Source organism: Zalophus californianus, chromosome 5 (assembly GCF_009762305.2).
Source record: "Zalophus californianus isolate mZalCal1 chromosome 5, mZalCal1.pri.v2, whole genome shotgun sequence".
In the NCBI taxonomy this organism is placed as follows: domain Eukaryota; kingdom Metazoa; phylum Chordata; class Mammalia; order Carnivora; family Otariidae; genus Zalophus; species Zalophus californianus.
Window position 1 is genome coordinate 27498480 of NC_045599.1, and position 22709 is coordinate 27521188.

The window sequence follows — 22709 nt, forward strand, 5'->3', positions numbered from 1 at the left end:
ATAGGAGGAGCATTAGACCAGCCAGGGATTAGAATAAAAGCACCTCCCCCTAACTCTGGGGACAAGGAAAAGCAAGTTCTCCAGCAGAAGGCCAGCTGGGCTCTGAAAGCCAATATATTGGGCCAACACCATCAGAAGCCTCCCCACAGACCCCCATCCCACACTTTCTCACGAAAAAGGCAGGCCCTGGCTAGGCCTACAGGATGCTGGCAAAGCCAGCGTCCTGCGCTCTGGTAGCAAGTCTGTGTTCCCAGTGCAGCTGTCCTTCCCTCCCACTCCATGACAGTCTCACACCGGGCAGTCCAGCTTCCTAGGCTTGCTTCTATTTCAAAAAACACTCTGGGAGGTAGGCCACCACCAGCAAAGCCTTCCGTAAGAAGCTTCAAGACAATGTAACTGACTTGGGGGCACCCTGCCTGCCTCCCCACCCACCAAGGGAAGAAAGGCCTGGGCTGGCAGGCAGCATGCCAAGGTCTGAGTCCCAGGCGCACCCAGGGCTCCTTCCTGGTCTCAGACTACCCAAGTTCCCTGGAGCCTCACTACCTGGCTTGACCCAGTGCGGTTAAAATAGACAGTGCTTGGGCAGGTAGAGTCAAGCAGCCCTGGGAGTCAAGCAGCCCTGAGTTCCAATACCACTCCACAACTCTCTAGATATGTGAGCTGTGCAAGACAAGTCGCACTTTTCTTCGGCTCTAATATGGGGAAAGAGTACCTGTCTCAGCATCACTGTGAGAACTAAATTAGATTGTTAACATAAAATACTTAATACAGTGAATGGTACCTGGGAGGTATGCAACAACCACAGACAGTATTTTGTTAGAGGTTTACATTTTATATATTCCTTATTATAATTACCAGTGCTATGCAAGTTATCCAAAGGTCACCCTCAACCACAGGGTCCAGAGTCCTCCCTGACCACAATGAGGTACTGTTTAGCTGAATATTCTCCAGGTAGGTCCTAGAATGCCTCCTACCTCATTCCAGGAAAAACTGACCTTTCTCCTGATAGACACCCAGGGTCACTGTCCTTGCAACAAAGGGGTGACTCCACTGACTGCAATCCACTGACAGCTAGCCTACACCCAGCCATACACATGTTCACTCTGATCAGCGTGGAAGAAGAACACTCTCCGGCTGAACAGCATATTCTACCCTATTAGCTCATCACAGTGGCCCCTTGGTGTGCAACCTCGGTGTGAAACCACCAGCCCTGGAACTAGCCAGACCACGCCCTGGGTCCCAACTCTGTGCTCAAGCCTCCTGACCCATGAAAAGGAAACAACAGGACCTCTCTCCCAAGGTTTGTAGGATGGTGGATTCAACATCACAGAACATGTTAATCCCCCAGGAGGGTGCTGAGCAGGCTCTCAAGTAAGAACAACTGTTTTGATGATGATGATCACACAGTGGAGAAACTGAGGAATAAGACAGTGACTTGACCTGTACTAGATCCAGTGGCTCACGTCAGAGACGTGTTGTGAACTCAATCTGCACTCCAAGACTCTCTCCAGCACAGTTCTGGGTAAAGGGCATAGATACCCAATCACCCACACCCCCCGAGAGCAAGCAGTCAAAAGGAGGAAGGTGCCCGGGCCCAGCTGAGGACCCCACTGGTCACATTTCCTCAGCGGCTACCAGAGGAGTCTGTAGGAAGTCCAAGGCCACAGACCCTCTGAGCACCCTGAGGGGCTGCCTGCAAGCTTGGGCTGGCTCTCAACCACACATATGCCTCTCTCAGTCACCACCAACAAAGAGGTCAGGCCACGAGAAATTCCACCAAAGGCAAAGTGAACTGCAATGCCTTGGGAGCATCTTACCAGTGAAGGTGAGGGTCAATGACCAGCTTGAAGGGTACTGCCCACATCTGCCTAGTGCCCATCAGGACCAGCAACCCATGGCAACTCCTTACTATATGGTCCCCCTAAGCCGCTGTGTTTGTGTCTACAGATAGCCCTGCTTATAGAATAGAATACAGAAATAAACCTAAGTAATCAACTGACAGCAGGGTCAAACATTTTACTCTGGACAACTCCAGTGCTGAAGTTACCAACCCACCCACCATCAGAGAGGGGGGAAAAGCACCAGGCCCAAAACCTTAGCAGAATCCCATTCACCTGGGTCACCCTCCCCCACACGCCCAGAAAACACAGTTCTACAGGTTTCCCACAGGACGTGAAAAGTCACAGAATGAAGGTAACATGTTTAAAGCAGTTATTTCAAATTAGGAAACAGTTCTGCCTCTCAGAGCTCTAGGGCTGTACATTCCACTGCAGCTCTTGAAACATGTGTGACTCTCGTTAAGCAAAGCTATTTTCTGGAAGTGAGTGAGATGTGCGTGCCCCTTAGGATGTCCAAGGAGGGGAAGAATGAAGGGGGGGGAAATCGGAGGGGGAGACAAACCATGAGAGACGATGGACTCTGAAAAACAAACTGAGGGTTCTAGAGGGGAGGGGGGTGGGGGGGTGGGTTAGCCTGGTGATGGGTATTAAAGAGGACACATTCTGCGTGGAGCACTGGGTGTTATGCACAAACAATGAATCATGGAACACTACATCAAAAACTAATGATGTAATGTATGGTGATTAACATAACAATAAAAAAATTTAAAGAAGGGGGAAAAAAAAAAGAAAGGATGTCCAAGATCAAGAGACTATGGTCTGGGCCTGCAGCCACTGCATATGCCCATTCAATAATTTCGCAAATACTTAATGAGCACCTACTATAAGCCATGTGCTGCAATGCTAAAAACTATCCTATCAGAAAGGGTGAGCTGCCTCTTGGATAAAAAGCAAGAGTGCATTTACCCCCAAAGACCCTTCTCAAGTACCTACTGTGCGCCAAGTGGCACCAGCCCAGGCACTGAAAACAAAGCTGCATAGGGCTTAAGCCTAACCCTTAGAACTCAGTCCAGAGCTGGGGTGGAGAAACAAGGCTAGCCCTGGGCAGTCTGCCCTGGCCTTGCCAACCGAGTATTAGGCAAAGGAGGGGTCCATTCCCTATCTCCTCCGGAGAGGTGAGGCTGGTCAAGGGCTAGGCTTCCCTCAGGTCAAACAGGGCTAGGCTTCCCTCAGCTCTGCACCCACACGCAACTTCCTGCTTCAGCCTGACCTTGTCTGTCTATAAACTTACAGGATTTTTCCTGAATTATCCTGAAAATTACTCAATGCCTGGCACACAAGTGTTTAATAATAATGTTTAAAATAACAGTAGCTGGCTACGTTTATTGAACCCTTTCCAGAACACCACGTGGAGTAAAAATGGTGTGCAGAGGATGGGCTAAACCCTCCCCAAAAGCCTCAAGGCTGTCAAGGTTTCTACCGAAGGCTCTGAGTTAACCAACTCATTTCATTCTTCCCAAAAACCCAACAAAGGAGAGCTATAATTACTCCTATTCCACAGATGAGAAAACCCAGGCTTGGTATCGTCCTGGCTGTGTGACCTTGGACAAGTCACTAGGACTGCAGCCCTGAAATCCAAGGGCCCTGAACCAGTTTCGTGAAAGCACCGCCACACTCGGTGAATGAATGAGCAAAGGAACCGGGAATCCCTCCTAAGGCCAAGGAGGCCACATCCGCTCCCCTCCGGGCGTCCTCTCCCCAGGCCTAGCCTACTGCCCAGGGCCCAGCGGCCTAAGTCGACTCAGCCTCCGGTTCCGCCCCGTAAGGAGCTGGCACCCGCGGACAAGTGCCGGGCGCCAGCTTCCCTGGGCGTGGACCCGACAGGCCGGATAGGGCGCGTGGGGCTGGGAGCGAAGGGCCACGGCCGTCACAAGAACTCATCCCCGCGGCGACAGCATGGCCCGCACAGGTCCGTGGGCCGAGCCCGGCGAGCGTGGGTGGCAGGCGGTCCCCCGCCCGACCCGCGCTGGCGGGATCCAGGGCCAGAGGGCGCCGCCGGGAAAGGTCACCTAGACCTGCAGCCGGCCTGGCCTTCCGCGGCGGCGGCCCGTGCCCTTCCGCCCGCAGGGGCCCCCGCAGGCTCCAGTCGCCGCCGCAGGAGCCCCCCGGACGTCCGGCCTCCCGCTCCCCCGGCCGAGCCCGCTTTGCCGCTGGCCCGCGCGGCCTGCTGTGCCCACCACTGACCGGCCAGGCCCGCGCGGAGCGCTCCCGCTCCCTCCCTGGGGCCCGGCCCTCGGCCCCTCGCCCACGACCGCTCCCCCCCGCACCGCCAACCCCCTCAGCTCCCCGGGGCTGAGCGCGGACCCGGGTCCGAGGCGCCTACCTCAGGGGCGGTGGCGGCGGGCTCGGCGGCTGCTACCGCGGGGGCTGCAGCGAGAGGAACGGAGCGAGCTGCCGGGCCGAGGGCGGGACGGCGCGGACGGCGGCGGCGCGGACCCGCCCCGACCCTGCGCGCCGGGACCCGCGAGCTCCGCCCCTGAGCCCGCCCCGGACACCGACCAGGCCTGGGCCCGGGTCCCCAGCGGGCCCGCGCCCTTACCTTCGTGTGCTCTCAGTGCCCGCCGCGGATACGTGTGCCCACCGGGTGTGCGGGCACGCGTGAGAGCTCCGTGCGCCCGGGCACGGGGACGAGGCGGCGTGAGGGCTGACGTGCGCAGGCTGTGTGCGTGCGCGGGGACACGCGTGCCGGCCGTCCGTGCGGGCCAGTCCTGGCTGGAAATCCGCCGGGGTGAAGCTTGCGTGGAGGAGGGGGAAGGTCTTCCGGTTCGCTGAGCGGTGGCCGGGGGTGGGGTGGGTCCTGCGCTAACAGAAGACGCGCGGGATCCTGGGCCCCCATCCCGACCTCGCGGCTGGGAGACAGTCGCCCTCCCCCGGGAGATGATGCGGCGAGTGTTGCTGGACCAGCGCCTAGCCCGGGTGGCCTGGGTGACCCCCGGGACCCCTACCCGGGCAAAGCCCGCACGGGATGTTACATGGGGCTCTGTGCCCCTGGGGGTAGTCCCAGGCCTGGCTGGGGGACTGGGCGCCCAAGGCGGCGCGGATACGAAGGAGAGGCCACGACTGTCGCTCCCCGGCTCCCGGCTCCCGGCCCCCGGCTCCCGACGCAATGTTTCCCTCCTCTGACCCTTCCTTGCACTACGCCAGGCTCGCCGAGCCCCGCGGCGGCCGAGGGCAAAGCGCTGAGAAAAACCCCTGTGCGCCGAGTTTGCACTCCAGATTAGCAGACACTTTTTCCCTGGAGCGAAACTGCTAGGAGCCATTTTCCGAGCATTTTGTGAAGTGAAAAAAGTAAATTGCGTTTCGCCAGACTATCTCCTGAGTCTCCCAGCGCGCAGACGTAATGCAGGTTCTGGCCAGCCGGGGGCCCGCCCCATCGGGGAATGCGCGTCCACCAGGGGCCTGCCTCCCCCGGTAAAGAGTGTGGCGTCTCCCCGCTAGGCCTGAGCGGGTGGTCTCCTTCATCAAAGAATTACCACTGCGTGTTCCCAAGAATGAATCACTTCGTGGCTGGATGAAGATTCTGCACGACCTTCGCCTCAGCCAACAAACGTTCTCCGAGGCTTGGGGCGTCTGGGGCCCCGGTGGAGGCGGTGCAGGGCTACGGAATCAGGACACTCCCTAGCGGTGGCTAACACCTGTGGCACAAATTCAAGGAGTAGGCAACTGGGGCTTGGGCAGAGGCAGTCAGGACAGGCTTCTGGAAAGAGATGGCAGTTTAAATGGGAAAGGGCAACTGGTGTTCCAGTGGGGGTGGGATGTTGAGGAAGAAGGGCGCTAGCTTATGGGGGGGCGGGGTGCAGACAAGGAGCACTGGGCTCTGTAGAGGGCTCAAGTCTGATTGAAAATGTAAGCAAGCACAGCTAAACCCCCTGAGGTCCTGGAGCGTGGAGGACCAATGCTAGAACTCTCCCCAAGCCCATGAGAAGCTCCATGGCTGACTGCAGGACTCAGAGCTTCCCAGCGTGGTCATCTCCACTCTGCACACAAAGGTCCCGGCACACTGCTGGAGAGAGTGAGACAAGGAAAGCCCCTGGTCACCCATGAGGGCAGTACAGTGGAGTTTGGGAGGACAGAACCTCAGGGAGGCAGGGCAGAACCAGATGGCTCTATGGGAAGATGGGATTCTGGAAACCTCACATCCCATGAGCTAGGAGCAAATGCCTCACCCTGGGTCAGTGAAGCCCAGGTGTGATGCTTGGTCCAAATGTCCTAGGGGCTCCCTCCTCTCCAGCATTCCTTTGCCAAACCCCCTTTCAGGACTCCTCAGCATGGGAAGAGTTCCCCATGCCCCACCTGCTCTGGGTCCCTTCTGGGACTCCCCTAGGTGCTGCTATAATAATAACGTGAGTGCCCTTTGACTCACTGGCGGTGTGACCCTGGGCAACAAGGCTAACTGCTCAGCTTCAACTTCAGAGGGCTGTGGCGAGTTTAAAATGGGAGAGAAAACAGGTAAGCACTCAGAAAACAGTGAAGAAATCTGGTGAGACATGGAATCCTCAGACCCCAATGTTGACCCCTCCCCAACACAGCCCCAAGGGAAGAACTGAACAAGGCAGCCTGTCATGCCAGGCTTAGCAACCCCACGTTCACTCTGTCTTCCAGGGGTTTGAGCTGGGAGTGGGCACCTGACTCAACACCAGCCAATCAGGTCCTCTCTTGCAATTATGAACTAATAAACCCAGGTCAGGTATAACAGTTTTTCTTTGGAGGAAATGACCCTTCACCCCCTCCTGTCAGTCCACAAGCTCTGATGGAACTGACTCCATCCCCGACTCCGGGACCTTTCTTGGACCAATCAAAGCACTGCATGCTACTGGCTATGGGGATGGACCAGTGACCCTGGCCAGACTTCCTGGGGCTTTTGAAATAAAGACTTGCCCTTAAGAATGAAGCCAGCCCACAAAAGAGAGACAGGGACCAGATCCTGGGGACATCCCAAGATAAACACAATAAAAAATTTCTCTGGCATATCCAAAACCATGAGGTTCCTAGGATTTAAAACAGTTCCAAGAAGTTCCAACATCATATACATGATTTTTTAAAAAAATTATATATACATACACACAGAGAGAAATATTGGAAGGAAATTTATGATTAATGAAAGTTGGGTATCAGGTTATGGGACTTGGTGATTCTTGACTATGAGTCATGAGTTCAAGCCCCACATTGGTATAGAGATTACAAATAAATAAATAAATAACTTAAGAAAAGCAATTTATGGAACTGAGTGGGGTTTTTTTCCTTTAGCTCTTTCTATATGTCCCAAATATTCTTTAATGCGATACAATACCTTTACTATTAAATGAGAGAACTTTTTTTTAAGAAAGCCAGGTGAGGTTGATCAGGAGAGGTAGTGTAAACTGATATAGTCCTGGAAAGCAATCAGGCAATATATAACAAGAATCATAAACCTAATCCTTTGACCTCTCTCTTCCTGGGAACCCGTGCTAAAGCAATCCCAAGAATGGGGCATACTAGCGTCAGAAAGATGTGTAGCAGCCCAGAGTGGAATACAGCCTGGTTTCCAGCTTGAGCAAATTGAAGCTTATACCTTCTATAGAGCATTCATATCCTCGAGGAAAGAGGGTCACAAAGCCTTCCTATGGGGAAGTATTTCTACTACAATGCTAATGGAAGGCAATCATGTATTAGTATTACTGCAACCACGACGTTAAAAACTGTAGAGACAAACTGTGGTGGACAGAATAATGACCTCTCAAAGATGTTCATGTCCTAATTATTCCTTTTTTTAAAAGATTTTATTTATTTATTTGAGAGAGAGAGAATGAGAGACAGAGAGCACGAGAGGGAAGAGGGTCAGAGGGAGAAGCAGACTCCCCGCTGAGCGGGGAGCCTGACGCGGGACTCGATCTCGGGACTCCAGGATCATGACCTGAGCCGAAGGCAGTCGCTCAACCGACTGAGCCACCCAGGCGCCCGTCCTAATTATTCCAACCTATATATATATATATATATATATATATATATATATAGTGTTTTTGTTTTTATGTTCTCTTAAGTTCCAACTTTTTTTTTTTAAGATTTTATTTATTTATGTGAGAGAGAACACAAGCAGGAAGGCAGAGGGAGAAGCAGACTCCCCACTGAGCAGGGAGCCCTACTCAGGGCTCGATCCCAGGACCCTGGGATCATTAGCTGAGCCAAAGGCAGACACTTAACTGAATGAGCCACCCAGGCACCCCGAGATCAAACAATCATGAAAAGAGGCAGGATTTCTGCTGTATAAAACTACCTGTGATTTGGAATGCAGATCTACCACTACATGGCAAACCTGTATGGCAAACCTGAGGCTCAATCCCGGTCCAGCTCTGGTACTTGTAAGGGCCCCTGACAGGGACCCCCAATGTGTGCGCATGCTCACATGGGTGTGGGTGTGTTTGGGTGGGGCTGAGGGTACTAAGCGGAACTGACTTGGGTTGGTATCCTACCAGAGACCTCTGAGCTAAAAGGCAAGAGTTTATCCTTTGCTCAGCCTGTACTCGGTCCTGCAAAAGATGAAGAAAACCAGGAAAAAATTCAGCTAGGATCCTCTTTTACTGCAAGAGACAGGGAACTCCTCTTCCAGACCCCAACAGTAAGTGGTCAATGCAGTGTGCCCTGAGGACAGACACAGAAATGCCTCTTGCCCTTGACTTTCATGGACTGCTCAAAGGTCTGGGACTTGAGGAAGAATTTCCCAATTTCTGCACCCTGGCCTCTGCTAACAGGCAAAACATTATTTGAAAAGCAGGCGAGGTCAGATGGAGCTAAAATGGCCTGGTTTCTGGCACCAACCCAGTAGGGCTGCCCCAGGGGTGCTTGCTTCCAGGCACTGTCTGTCCAAGGTTACCATGTCAGGTCTTGTGGCTTATACACTGCACAGGCACAGGCCAAGGGGATGTGTGGAGCTGAGATCCTGTCCAGACATGGCTCATGAAGCCTTGGGTTCTGACAGGGTTGTGTCAGCCACAAGGAAGCAATTATGTTTCTGCCTCTGGGTGCCTTTTCACAAGCTGTATGGAGGCATCACGTGGCTGCTGAGGCCCAAGTGCCCCTACACCAGGCATGCTCTTCCCCTGTCTTTCCCACAGCTGGTTCCTTTCTCATTCTCAGCTAACATGGAACCTACTTAAAGCTGCCTTTTCCTGCCATGCAATCTAGAGCAGGTTCTTTTCTCCCCTCTTTCCTTACTCTGAGATCAGTCCTTTGTTTCCTTAATAGCACATAGCTCACTTTAAAATTATTTCACTGTTGGTTTGCTCTTTATTCTCCATCTCCTCCTTAGAATGCTGTTCACATTGCAGGTGTTCAGTAAATGGTGAGTAAACAAACGTCTAAATAGATGGTGAGTGGCACACAGCACAAAGAGAGGTGACTGACCTGGAGTGGCTTACTCCTCCCTCTAGGCAGGTGGCACACTTTGGGGACAGCTGTTCTCTGTCCTCCTGGCCAGACAGCTAGGCATCATGCCTATGGGTTGTCAATCATCCAGGAAGAATGGCCTCAAAGCCTTGGTGTGGGCTGGGGGCTGTTTAATCTGCCTGTGTGATAAAGAATTTAACCTCACCTCATTCTAAGAGTGGTCTGGAACTTGCCCTTAGCTTCTGGAAAATAATCTCTGAGCCCTTGCAAGGTCATGCCAGATAGGAGTATCTTCATTTAGGGTGAGGGCTGGCCACACAGGATAAATCAACAATGTGATTTAGGGTGGGGACCAGCTACTAGATAAATTAACAATGTGATTTAGGGTGGGGGCTTTGAGTCACAGTAGCTGCTGGACCTTGGGAGAGACTGGAAGCTGATGTCAGCTATGTGGACAATTGGCTACGGAACCCCAGTAAATCTCTGGTCACCCAGGCTAGACTGAACTTCCCTAGTTGGCAATATTCCATAACCATAACTGTGAGTATAATGGCTCTCAGAGAGTTCTACAAGTCTCCATACATTATTACATGTAAAAGCGATCTTGGAAACCCTGAGACTTGCAACTGGTGTCAGAGGGGATGGTTCTGTGGGCTGTGCTCCCTCTCACGTAGCACTTCCGCTAAGCCGCCCCCCAACCCCACTCACAAACACCCGGACACACAGACATTCCGTAGGAAGAGGACTGACTGGCTTCTCCTGGTTTCTCCTGGCTGACCAAGGTCTGCTCTCAGACCCAGCATCTGCTCTAGCTGAGACCACACTGCCTGCTGGTTCTTATTCCAGAGACCCCCCCCAAGGGGCTCCAAGACAGTTGGGGCTTCCCCACTGGCCCCACCACCAGCACCTCCCCTCAGTCCTGGCAGGTGGGAGGGACGTTCTGGCTGATGGGGGCAGTGACAGGTAGGCAGGCAACAAATCAGCAGCCAGGCTGGCTACTGGCTACTGAGCCAAAGTGTTCCTGCCATTGCCCCCCCACCGCAGTCTCTCATTCCCCGCCCCCTCCATGACCTACTGTCCTCTTTGCTGGAGGAGACATTGTAGGGGTTGGGCTGACCATCAGGGTTTTCTCTGGAAATGCTGTAACTTTCCTTTTTTTCTTTATTTTATTTATTTACCTGACAGAGAGAGAGCACAAGAGAGAGGGAGAAGCAGGCTCTCCACTGAGCAGGGAGCCCGACGCGGGGCTCGAACCCAGGACCCTGGGACCATGACCCGAAACGAAGTCAGACACTTAAAGGACTGAGCCACGCAGGCACCCCTGCCATAGCTTTCCTAAAACTGGTTAGGTCTCTCCTTCCTCTAATGCCCACCATCTCCCCCAGCTGCCCAGGTGGAGACCATGGAGCCAGAGACACAGCCCTTCCTGACAGCACCGCCCAAGGGAGCGGCAGCCTCAGAAGCCTCTCGAAGTTCAGAAGTTTCAGGTTCAAATCTAAACTTAGCAGCCCTGCTGCCCTGGCCTTACAAAACAAGTTCTTCCCTGACTTTTACATAAGAAGAGTAAGCCCTTTCTCCCTTTCTTTCCCTCCCCAGTTCCTCCTCAACCCTGGGGCAATACTGGCTTCCCACTAACTGTACCAAGGGCCTCCCCATATCAAGGACCCCACCTCTTCTCTCTCTAAGCTCCAGATACAAACCTCCTAATTCCACACCTAGTAAATCTGCAGAAGGAGAAACCCAGTTTTGCTTCCTTTCTGCCTGCTGTGGTTTAAGCATGATCCTGCCCAACCATAGGGGATTGGACCAATGATCATCTCTCCATGATCCTGAGCATCAGATTCCCCAAAAGGTAAGGAAACATGCCTCATTTTTCAGAGATGATGGAACAGACTGCTTGTTTACAAAGCCTTCTGAGGGAAATACAGCTATCAAGAATTTAAGAGACACAGGTGGTTTACAGAAAATCCCAGCCCCCGGAAACCCAAACTTAGAACACAGAAATGGAAAGCAATGTTTCTGAAACTGTGGTGCATATGAGAATCACCTGGAGGGCGGCTGGTATATGCAGGTGGTGGGGTCTCCCCAATCAAGGTGCTCCATTAATATTTTGGGGGTGGGGCCACCACCCACGTTTTTCAGAAGCGGCCCCAGTGGTCCTCCGAGAAATGCTCTGTGACCTTACATAGCCTCACAGTGAGAAATTCAGGGTGTGGCTACTCCCAACGGGGGGGGGGGGGTTAAAGAATATCAATTCAGAGCATTTTCTTTAATTTTTTTTAAAGATTTTATTTATTTATCAGCGAGAGAGGGAGAGAGGGGGAAAGAGAGAGAGAGAGAGCAGAGGGAGAGGGACAAGCAGACTCCCCACTGAGCGCAGAGCCCGACGGGGGCTCCATCCCAGGACCCTGAGAACATGACCCGAACCGAAATCGAGTCAGTTGCTTAACCAAATGAGCCATCCAGGTGCCCCTCAAAATATTTTTATTTACAGCCCTCTTCAAGATCCAGTGTCTGTGTGTTGTAAAGTGGGAGGACTCCCTAGGAAGATGCTTCACTTTTTGCCCTGCAGCCTGTCCCTCCCCTCAGAATCCATTCATTCAGCCAAAATTCATTGCGGGTTCCAATTTTCCAGACACTGCCCTGAGAAGTAGCAATATAATATAATGGTGGGTATTTCTTTGTGGAAAAGACAGACTTTGCTCAAATCACCATACAAATCTACATGTAATGATGAACTTCGGTAAGTGCTATGGAAGAAAGTCTCTTAGGAACATTCATTCATTCAACAAACATGTACTGAGTTCCTACAATGGGTCAGGCGCTCTTGCAGATATTGAGGACTTGGCACTGAACTAAACAGACATAGTCCCTCCCCTCTTGGGGCTTACTGTACAGTGGGTAAGACTACAAGTTAGCCAATAAATATGAACTATAATGTCAAGTGCTGGTAAATGTCGGCAGTGTAGGGGTAGAAAGCAATGGGGGGAGGGTCTACTCAGGACAGCCTGACAGGAGACTTTTAAGCGGAAATGCAGTGAGTAAGTGAATCTTTTTTTTTTTAAAGATTTTATTTTATTTATTTATTTATTTATTTGAGAGGGAGAGAGAGAGAGAAACAGCATGAGATGGGAGAGGGCCAGAGGGAGAAGCAGGCTCCCCACTGAGCTGGGAGCCCGATACGGGACTCGATCCCAGGACTCTGGGATCATGACCCGAGCCGAAGGCAGTCGCCCAACCAACTGAGCCACCCAGGCGCCCCGAGTAAGTGAACCTTTAATGGAGAGGCTGAACTGACCCGAGGGTGGTGGGTATGGTGGGTGGTCTGCAAAGATGGTGGCCAGTTCCTCCCAACCATCAGGAGTCTCTCACCAAGAGGTGGAGTCTACTTCCCCTCCTATTAAAACATGGCGGGCCCTGGGTCCTGCTCTGACCCACAGAATGTGCTGGAAGGAACAGTGTGCCAGTTCTAAGCCTAGACTTTAGAGGCCAAGGAACTTCCCTTCTTTGTCTTTTGTAGCCCCAGTCCCCCAGATATGTTCAACTACCCTGCAGGAGAGAGAGATGCTGAGTTACTTCCCCACCCCCATCCTCAGCCCCAGCTACCAGATACGTGAGTGTAGCCATCTAGAACATTACAGTCCTGGCCAAGCTTCCAGCTCAATGCAGCCACCAGTGTTTGACCTCAGGCAACACTGCATGGAATAGAAGAGTCCAGTGGAGCCACTGCACTGACCTAGGCTTGGGATGAGGGGGGGCTCAGACAATGGTGAAAACAGCAATGGAGGTGGGAGGGTAGATAAAGTAGACTCAGAGGAAGCACAACCTGTAGGACTCAGTGATGGAGGTGATGTTTCTGGCTGTGTAAATAGGGCTGGTGCTGTCCCTGTAGAGCTGGGGGCACAGAAAAGGGGCAGGTGTAGCAGAAGATGGTAAGTTTGGGTTTGGCCATGGGAGGTGCCAACCTCCTGCCCTCTCCCCCATCAATCCTCACGCCCCCGCACACAAGGGTAGCCTGTGGGAGGGGGCTGCCTCTGGGATCACCGGCAGTCTGGCCAAGGGGAGTGGTTGAGGAACAAGAAGCTGGGCATGACCCCATCTCAAAGGGTCCCTGTCCTGATACAAACCCTTGAGGGCCAAGCCCAAATCAGAGGATTTCTAAGGAGGAGGGATCATAGTGTCTGCAGGAAAAAGGAAGAGAGAAATAAGTAAGTTGGCCTGATTTTTTTTTAACAAACACATCATTAGGGGCGCCTGGGTGGCTCAGTTGGTTAAGCGACTGCCTTCGGCTCAGGTCATGATCCCAGGGTCCTGGGATCGAGCCCTGCATCGGGCTCCCTGCTCCGCGGGAAGCCTGCTTCTCCCTCTGACCCTCCCCCTGCTTGTGTTCCCTCTCTCGCTGTCTCTCTCTGTCAATTAAATAAATAAATAAAATCTTAAAAAAAAAAAAAACACATCATTAAACATTTGACCAAAATGATAGGAAAATGTCCTGTTCCCACTGGCTCTCCTGGTTGCTGCACACGCTGGCTGGCCTTATCTGGGACTTCCCTGGCCCATCCTTAAGGAGAAGCCCTTCAGGGCCAGCCCTGCTGCCGCCCACCTGCCAGGCAAGTTGCTTAGCGGTCCCTGGGTCTGTGTTGCCATGGGTGCACTCCCAAGCGTCCACCAATAGGTGGCAGCACACACCGTGCCTGTTGCCCAGACGATTCTGACTAACACGTTCTCAAGAGAGCGGTTCCTATGTGAGACAGGCTTCAGTGTCCCTCTTTTACATCCTCAGTTCATCTTCATGCAAAGATTTCAGGCTCACTAGGGTGATGGACTGGTTTTCTGACCCACCTCCATGGGCAGTCGCCAGGGGGCATTTGGCAACATTTGGAGATGTTTTTAAATGTCACAAGGGAGGATGTGGTATTGGCCTCGAGGGAACAGGGGCCTGGGATGCCGCTAAACATATTAAACAGGACAGCCCCCCACAACAAAGAATTATCTAACCCAAAATATAAACAGTGCCAAGATTGCAAAACACTGATTTAATCAGATTCTCAAGTGCTGGCCCATGCAGTCTTAGACATCCCCGGATCAGGGCCCACTGCACTAGGCTGATCCCAGCCTCCCCTCCCCCAACAAACCATGAGCTCTCCCTCCTGCACCTGCAGCATCTCCCTCCTCCTTCCTTCAGACCTCACCTCATTCATACCTCAATTAACAATTCCTGAGCAGCAAGCATGTCCAAGGCACTGTGCTGGCCCTAGAGAGACCTTGGGAGACAAAAGCAGACACAGTCCCTACCTTTCTTGAGGGAGCTCACAGGCTGCAGGGAGAGAGCATTTGCAAATGTGACAAGTGCTATGTGGGCACAAACAAGGCACTAAAATACCAAATTATACAGAGAAGACCAACTTTAACCAAGAAGTTTGGAAAGGTCTCTGAAAAGGTGACAGGTGAGCTAAGGTCTGAAGAGGAATGACCCTCTTTTATTGAAGAGACAATAAAACCAACAGTAATATGCATTTCTTTAGAGTATTCACCACCCACCTACCATAACTGGAACTATGTTCTTTTTTGTATAATAAATTCATTCCCAGACCTTGTCCATGTCTTGCTAGGGCATCTCAACCATCCCTCAAGTATGCATGATATACACTTGACAAATTTTATATATATATATATATTATCCTGTCTTTCCCAGGTTTTAATACATGGTTTGGTGATGATCATTTGTAACAGGTTCAATGTTAAACACTTTTTTTAAAAGATTTTATTCATTTATTTGAGAGAGAGAGAGAGAGAGAAACAGCATGAGAGGGGAGAGGGTCAGAGGGAGAAGCAGACTCCCCGCCGAGCCGGGAGCCCGATGCGGGACTCGATCCCAGGACTCCGGGACCATGACCCGAGCCGAAGGCAGTCGCTTAACCAACTGAGCCACCCAGGCGCCCTGTAACAGGTTCAATGTTACAGGTAGGATTTTCTAAATGGTTCCCCAGTTGTTCATGTACACCATAGTAAGGGACATCCATACAATCGAACAAAGCTTCAGGTATCACGCTCAGCTCACCAATTTCATTGGCTTGGAGTCACCCTTCCCCCTCTTGCTTCCTGTCAGTGTCTACTGAAGTAGGGGAGATGACCACCATCTCAGGGTGGGAAGGGTCCTTGAGGCCAGGCAAGCCTGTGACGGGCACATCAGGGGCAGTCAGGGAATAGAGTTTGGATTCCTAGGCCCTGCCCCATTTGCCCCCTCAGGATCCCGTAGGCCAGTGTGGAGGGTTTATACTAAGTCCACTAATCCTTTCCCAATCCTCCCTTCACAAAGGTGGATCCTAATTCCCCCCTCCTTGCATGGGGACCAGAGTTTTCGGTGACTTGCTTCTAATGACAAAATGCAGCAGAAGCAATGCCGTGTGACTTCCAAGGCAGGTCTGAAAGACATCGGAGCTTCTCCCTTGCTCTCTGTAGGATTACTCGCTCTGAGAGAGGCCGAGCGCCATGTCATAAGGACATGAGAGCAGCCCTGCAGGAGGCCCGCGTTGGGAGCAATGGTGTCCCCCCATCAACAACTGTTCCTGTGTGTCCAGGACAGTCCCAGTTTATACATTCTAAGTCCCACAATCAGGGAACCTTTTAGGCTAGTCCTGTGCAAGTGGAGACTAGTAGACACCCTAATGGGCAGCACTATTTTGCCAGCCTCTTGAGGGAGCCACCTTGGGGGCAGGTCTTCCAGCCCAGCCCAGCCTTCAGATGACCACAGCCGTAGCCAACATTTTACTGCTACTTCATGAGAGACTCTGAGCCTAACAACACAGCTGAATCACTCCTGAGCCCTGACTTACAGAAAGTACGCAACATCATAAAGGTTGATTGTTTTAAGCCACTACCTTTGGGGATCATTTATTATAGAGTAGTAGTTAAGTAATATACTCAGGACTCTATCTCGTGTCTTGGTCTATGAATCAGATTTGGTCTATGAATCAGCATTCGTGAACCATGGCTCTGGTCTTACTCCCGAAAGCAGCACTTTCCAATAGAATTTTCTGCAGCGATAGAACAGTCCTATATCCATGCTTGTCCACTGATGGTCACTAGCCACATGTGGCTACTAAGCATTAGAAATGTGATTGGTATGACTGAGGAACTGAATTTTAAATTTGATTTAATTTTAATGAATTAAACTTGAAATAGCACACGAGTATGCTTCTATGAATGTAACATTCTCAAAATGCTAACATTATGGAGATGGAAAACAGAAGCGGTTACGGGGGCGGGGGAGAGGTGGGGGGAAGGGTGGTAGGCAACTCTGCAGGGGTGACACGTGGGAGAGCTTTGTGATGATGAAATAGTTCTGTATCTTGATTATGGCAGCGGTTACACAAATCCACACGTGTGAGAAAATGACAGAGGACAATACACACATTGTACCAATGTAAATTTCCTGGTTTTGATACTGTGCTACAGTCATATAAAATGTAACCATTGAGGGAAGCTGGGGCAAGGGTAGAGGAGACCTCTCTACTGTTTTTGTAGCTTCCTGGAAATCTATAGTTATTTTAAAATAAAAAGTTTTTTTAATTTACATATGAAATAAGCATAAAGCATCAAATAGCACATGTGGCTAGTGCCTACCACACTGGACAGTAAGGTCCTAAATAATGTACAGATCCCCCAGCACTATCTTCTGGTCCTTTAGCATCTGTTCAGACAGGAAACTGCCCCACCAGGTTCTGTTTGGTAGCTCTCATCATAAGAAAGCTCAGACCAGAGGGCCTCAGAGTGAAAGAGTTTTCCCCTCAGCTCTTTGTTTGTGCTGGAACCATGAATGAGGCCCAGATTTGCTGGAACAAAGCCTCTTCCCCAGGGAGCCCAAGGGACCCAAGAGAAAATGCTCTAGGGGCGCCTGGCTGGCTCAGTGGGAGGAGCATGCGACTCTTGATCCCAGGGTCCTGGAATCGAGCCCCGAGCCCCACATCGGCTCCCTGCTCGGCGGGAAGCCTGCTTCTCCCTCTCCCACTCCCCCTGCTTGTGTTCCCTCTCTCACTGTCTCTCTCTGTCAAATAAATAAAATAAAATAAAATAAAAAATCACTTAGTTCAAAAAAGCCTGCATTACCTGTGGTGAACTGAAGAGTGTCCCCAAAGAAATTGAGGTCCCAAATCTCTGCCATCTGTGCATTTTACAGATTCCTTTTATACAGCCAAAGGGATCCAGTTAAGGATCTTGAGATAGAGATTATCCTGGATTACCCACATGGATCCTGAATGCCATTGTAGGTATTCTTATAAGAGAGCCGGAGAGGGGTTCTTTACGGAAGTACAATGCTGCGCCGTGGCTTTGTTGATAGAAGAGGTCTGAAGGGATGCAGCTCCAGACCCTGGAAAAGGCAAGGAAACAGATTCTGTCCCAGTGTCTCCGAGGGAGCATGGCCCTGACAACCTTGGTGTCAGAGTTCTGGCCTCCAGAACTGAAAGACAATCAACTTGTGCTGCTTTAAGCCACTGGATTTGTGGCCATTTGCTATACAGCAGCATTAGCGGACTGGCGTGTGACCTCCCAAAACTAGATCTGCACTTACCTTTTGAGCCAGCAGCCACTTCTGGGAATTTACTCTGAAGACACACCTCCAACAATACAAAATACGCCTTCACAAGGCTATTCACTGCAGAATTGTATGTAATTGCATAATACTGGAAACCACCTAAGTGTCCATGCACAGCAGAGTGGTTGAATAAACTATGGTATATGACCACATAATGGAGTAGCTTGCTGCTGGAAAGAAAAATAAGGAACCCAATACAAATCAATTCCCAAGAGATTAGTGAAAGAAGGAAAAATGCAAAAGAGTATCTATGGGGGGCTGGGTGGCTCAGGTGGTGAAGGGTCAGACTCTTGGTTTCGGCTCAGGTCACTTGATTTCATGGGTCATGAGATGGAGCCCCAGGTCAGGCTCCATGCTCAGCGGGAAGTCTGCTTCTCCCTCTCCCTCTGCCCCTGCGTGTCTCTCTCTCTCTCTCTCTCTCTCTCTCTCTCTCTCTCTCGGTCACTCTCTTTCTCTCAAATAAATAAATAAAATCTTTTAAAAAAAGAATTTTCCCTTCATGAAAAAGGGAAGCAAAAATCATATTGACATGAAGAAGTTTCAGCAATGCCATGCCTAAATTTAAAATGTATACTGTAGCAGAAGAATGACTTAGCCAGTCACTTAAATTTCAGCACTTAGTGAATGCTGATTAGTAATTAAGTTCAGGGGCGCCTGGGTGGCTCAGTCAGTTACGAGTCTGTCTTTGGCTCAGGTCACAATCTCAGGGTCCTGGGATAGAGCCCTGCATCAGCGGGGAGCTGGCTTCGCCCTCTCCCCCTGCTCCTCCCCTGCTCATGCTACTTCTCTCTCCTTCTCTCAGATAAATAAATAAAATCTTAAAAAGAAAAAAGGGCTTGAGATGTATGCATATGAGTCTACATGGGTGTATATTTCCTAGCCCTGTCCATGGAGAGGACCTAGAAGTAGTGATGCTCCAGTAACAGTGAGTCCACCAAGGACCCAGATCTTGGTTTCTACACACCATGCTCCAATAGATCAATCAGGACTCCTTGAAAAATGTCTGGGCCCAGAGCTGAGGCAGAGAAAGTACAAGAGGAGCCTGGTATATCTTACAGATCCAGAAATCACAACTTCGCTAAGGAAAAAAAAAGGGGGGGATAGGTATGCACTGGAGCCCACCTGAAACAGCTCCCAGCTGCCAAACCTGGGACAATTTTTTTAAAGATTTTATTTATTTATTTGAGAGAGAGAGAGAGAGACTACAAGCAGGGGGAGCAGCAGAAGGAGAGGGAGAAGCAGACTCCCCGCTGAGCAAGGAGCCCGATGCGGGGCTCGGTCCCAGGACTCTGGGATCATGACCTGAGCCGAAGGCAGGTGCTTAACTGACTGAGCCACCCAGCAAACCTGGGACAATTTGACCAACAAAACAAATAATGATATTAATGGATTATAACCCGAAGAATAAAATAAATGTCCATGAATCCATACAGACATAAATACTAAATAAATACATAGGGGAGAAGGGACAATTCTTCCTTACATTAGAATCCCCAAAAATAAATTAATAATGGAAACAGCACATCACCACTTGCCAGGCGAGCCTGGCTGGCCCAGTCGGTAGAGCATGGGACTGTGGATCTTGGGGTCATGAGTTCAAGCCCCATTGATGGGCATAGAGCTCACTTAAAAAAAAAAAAAAGAGTATATATTAAATCACATCTATGTGCCAGGGTCTGTGCCAGAGCTTGGAGGCATTGTAGTAAATGCTAGATATGGTCTCTACCCTAAAGGAGTTACAATGCATGGAGTTCACAAGAATAAAAAGGAAACAAACACATGAATGATACATTTCAAATAGTGAAGATTGCAGTGGAGGACACAAAATGGGGTTAATTAGGTGAGGGTCCTCATTTACTTAGGACGGGTCAGGAAAGTCCAGAGCAGAGGCCTGAAAGAACTCAGAACCATGTAAATATGTGGGACAAGAATGGTCCGAGCAAAGCAAACAGCAAGTGCAAAAGCCCTGAGGTAGGAACGAGTCTGACATGCTTGAGAAGCAGCAAAAAGTTGGGTATGGCTAGAGTGAAGCCATGGAGGGTGGAGTGCTAAGAAAGGAGGTTTGAAGGCAGGGGCAGAACCTACAGGTTTTTGCCTGCCATGGTCAGGAGTAGAGACTTTACTTCTTGTCCAAATGCCAGTGACTCCTCCCCTCCATCCCAAACACCGCTCACAATGTGACTATGCGTGGGGCAGCACAGGGCAGACGCTCAGGAGTTCAGAATAACTACGGTGTAGTTCTGAAAACATGAAAGGACTTTTGAAAAGATATCTCGATTCTCCCAAGCCTTTTCTTGGTTCGCACTGCTTTAAACCTTCATTTGTAGAATGTTCTGGAATATTCTCTGAGCTTTCACCTTGAAACACATTCTGCACCAATTAAGTCCTTTTACCCTTTGCTAATTAGCCCAGAACAACTAAAGTAGTTCTGTTTGTATCTTGATAGTAAGCTCCAAATCGACCTTGGATACCAAAACCTTGGGAGACAGAGTCAGTTAATAGACCTCCAGCTAACGCAAAGTGTGTCTATATTGACTTTTGAATATTTTCCCTGAGGTCAGACACAAAATGAGCAAATGCTCATAGAAAACCTAGGGACTCCAGTGAAATGTCCACACACACTAATGTCAAGGCCAGATCACAGACCCGGTTCTTTATTCACAACATTCTCCACTGCGGTGATCATAACTCACTGGTCTGTGTGCCTCTGAATTGTGAGAGTTGTGAGAGCATTGTGAGAGCACTGGAGCCGGTCTACATAAGGGGAGTGAAACATGTTCTTCAGGAAGCCTCTGGACTATTTCCCCACCCTACCCACCCTTGCTGGTGGGTTAGCACAGGACCCGGGCGGGAACCAACCTACTGGCACCACAGGGATCCCTAACCCTGGCTTGACTTTGGTATCTTCTGCAGCGCTGTAAAAAACATGGATGCCGTCCCCACCCCCAAGAGATGATGATTTAACTGGTCTGCGGTGCCTCTCCTCCCTCTGCCCTCGACAGGAGTATTGTGAAAACCTCCTTCTGGTGATTCCCCGGTGCAGCCTGCAGAGGCTGAGAACCCTCTGTGGCCAGAGGGAGACCTGGTTGCTATGAGAGAACTAGCCACCAGGTGGCGCTAGAAGCTGGCCAAAGAAGTGTGCAGGGCTAGAGACCCGCCCCCGAAATCTGAGTGTCTGGGAGGAGGCTGAGTCCTCAGAGCCAGAGGGGTCCACGCTAGCCTCTGGCCACTTGAGGTCTTATTCACGCTAAGAGTGTGGGATGTCGATCCAGAGGCGTTTCCCCTAGATTTCTAAGCTGTTGCTGGTGGAGCTTCGGTGGGGCTGCAAGGGGTCCCAGAAGCTGTGCCCCAACACATAGAGAGCAAATTCCCACACACCTATGAGGGGGTCAATTAAGAAAACAAAAAGGGTGGGGTGCCTGGCTGGTTTAGTCGGTAGAGCACCTGACTGTTGACCTCGGGGTTGTGAGCTTGAGTGCCACATTGGCTGTAGAGATTACTTTAAAAAAAGGGAGGGGTGTCGGTACCTTCCTTTTATTTGAAAGAGCGCCAGGAACACCAAAATAGGCCCCTCTCAGTGTCCAAGAGTCCAGGGCCTCCTTCCCCTGGGTCCACCAGAAAGTGACCTCCCCTTTTGACCAAGAGAGACTTCTAAGTAGGTACCACATGCCTTAAAAGCAGCAACTGGTTCCACATCTCTCCAAAATGCCCTTTGAAGAAAAACCTAATTACCCCAAATGAGAAATGGGGCACCTGAGCAAGTCATTTCTCCTTGAATTACCTCAGCTTCCTAAAAGCTCAGCATGGAGAGGTGTGAAACCCTTTAAATCTGGTACAGAATTCTTTGTACGTGTTTTTTCTCCAAAAAGACAGTCTATAGCTTTCCCTAGAAAGATTAAAAACACAAAAGGTTAAGAAGTGTCAAAACAGATGGATTTTAATAAAGAAATTTAAAACATTTAGGATCCAGTTCATTTATTCTGGAACAAATGTGCTCACTTTTTCAGCTCACTGCCACGGGCCCCGCTGAAGGAGAAACACTGCCAACACCTTTCCTTGGGGGTTCAAGGACTTGGCCAGCCCAGGACCTCCTTCTGAACACCTCTGTTCACCCAGGCATGACGGGGCTCATCTTGCGCAGGTGACTTCTTTCCCTCGGAGGTGTCAGAAAAGAGACCTCTCTGCCTGTGGGCTGAAAATTCCTTGAACTAATTAATCTTTTCTGTTTCAGGAAACTGCAAGCCCTATTAGAGGGGTCACAGGCCTGGGGTGGGGGGGCACATCCTTGGATCATAGACCCCAGATAGGACGGGGACCTCTACCAGACCAGAGGGAAGATGGAGGAGGGGAGCTTGGGCTGGGGGAGACCAGGTCTGACGGCCAAGGTCCCAGCAGATGTCCAGCGTTTTCCAGGGGGTCTAGGACTAGCTACTCAGAGTGGGCTCTGGAAGTCAGGGTCATGAGTGTCTCCCAGTCAGTGGTGCCTCCCCTGCTCCCCACCAGCAAAAGTGGCAGACACAGGGTGGGACACTGTGGGACAGAGTCTGATGCCTCATTTTTTTTTTTTAAAGATTTTATTTATTTATTTGACAGAGAGAGACAGCGAGAGAGGGAACACAAGCAGGGGGAGTGGGAGAGGGAGAAGCAGGCTTCCCGCCGAGCAGGGAGCCCGATGCGGGGCTCGATCCCAGGACCCTGGGATCATGACCTGAGCCGAAGGCAGTCGCTTAACCAACTGAGCCACCCAGGCGCCCCCTGATGCCTCATTTTACCAGGGAGGAAGTTGAAGTTCAGAGAGGGGCAGGCCTTGCTTCCTGTCACACAGTGAGGGACCTCAGAGCCAGGAGTCTGAC

At 50.8% G+C, this 22709-nt stretch overlaps 1 protein-coding gene across 3 annotated transcripts in view; it reads right to left on the reverse strand.

Moving 5' to 3' along the window:
- VDAC1 (voltage dependent anion channel 1) overlaps positions 1-5434 on the reverse strand; it is a 29659-nt gene extending 24225 nt beyond the window's left edge. The window contains exons 1-2 of one of the 3 annotated variants that reach the window (XM_027605264.2): positions 5372-5434; positions 4438-4700 (exon numbers count right to left, since the gene is read on the reverse strand). The gene's annotated coding sequence lies outside the window, so the exon portion shown is untranslated. Of the gene's footprint in view, positions 1-4221; positions 4350-4437; positions 4701-5371 lie in introns of those variants that run through there. The other 2 variants (XM_027605263.2, XM_027605262.2) reach the window with 2 other exon arrangements.
- Positions 5435-22709: the final 17275 nt, after the last annotated feature.